Source organism: Oryzias melastigma, linkage group LG22, assembly GCF_002922805.2.
Source record: "Oryzias melastigma strain HK-1 linkage group LG22, ASM292280v2, whole genome shotgun sequence".
NCBI classification, from domain to species: domain Eukaryota; kingdom Metazoa; phylum Chordata; class Actinopteri; order Beloniformes; family Adrianichthyidae; genus Oryzias; species Oryzias melastigma.
Window position 1 is genome coordinate 23,474,930 of NC_050533.1, and position 1,040 is coordinate 23,475,969.

General features: G+C 32.4%; 1 protein-coding gene across 2 annotated transcripts in view; it reads left to right on the plus strand.

Annotated features, from left to right (window-relative positions):
* The window catches only part of atp10d (ATPase phospholipid transporting 10D), a gene marked incomplete in the record, with an annotated part of 37,533 nt that overhangs the window by 30,826 nt on the left and 5,667 nt on the right, over positions 1-1,040 (plus strand).

The window sequence follows — 1,040 nt, forward strand, 5'->3', positions numbered from 1 at the left end:
AATATATTTTTATGGAGAGTAAAATATTGAAAGTTATTTAAGGTTTAAGTTGATTTATTCAAGAATAATATTCCTGCCTCTTTATTATTCATAATTATGTTAAAAAGTTATGGTTTAAAAGTTTTAAAAATTGACATTCTGCTAGTGGTTTTGGCTAATTTCTGCTTTGTTAAGTTTTTGAGTCTGTTTAGTAGTTTAGCTAATGTTTCAGCTACATGCTAGCTATTTTGGCTAATTACAGTTTTAAAAAAAAGTTTTTTAGACTGTTATAGAGTTAGGCTAATAATTACATGCAAGCTGTTTTGGCTAATTTAGGCCTTTTTTGTGTTTCTTTTGTCCATATTGGAGTTTGACTAATATTTCAGCTACATGCTAGTTGTTTTGGCTCAGACTTTTCTCAGTTTTTAAGGCTATTTTGAAGTTTAGCCATTTCTTCAGTAACATGCTAGCTGTTTTAACTAACCTAGGTTGTCTTTTTTTTTTTGAAAGTTTTTAGGACAATTTGGCATTGAGCTAATGTTTCAGCTGACCACCAGCTTCAGCATTTTCAACTCTTATCTTCAGTGTTTTCAGCCATCAGCTTTAGTGTTTTTAGCTATCAATTTCAGCATGTTCATCTATCAGCACTGGCATCTTTAGCAACCAAATTCAGCTTACAGCATTCACACTAGCGTTATTGGAGGTAACGCTATATATCTAGTTCATAATTATGTTAAAAAGTTACGGTTTTAAAGTTTTAAAAATGTAGTTTTTCAGTGTTCAATAAATGTTTATCCTGTTCGGCCCGTGACCTAAGGTGTGTTTTGGATTTTGCCCCCTTGTCTGATTGAGTTTGACACCCCTGCTCTACATCAATGTTGTGAATTGTACTTATTTGTGGCAAAAACATTCAAGATGATGTTACCAGAAACATGTTAAAACAGGTTTTAAGTTAAGAAATTGCTAAGGAGCAGGAAGAAAAACAGGAGAAATGTGTTTATGCCAGGTTTTGTGTGTATTCTTTATTTACACTGAGTTGCAGACCTAATGCTCTCTTCCTT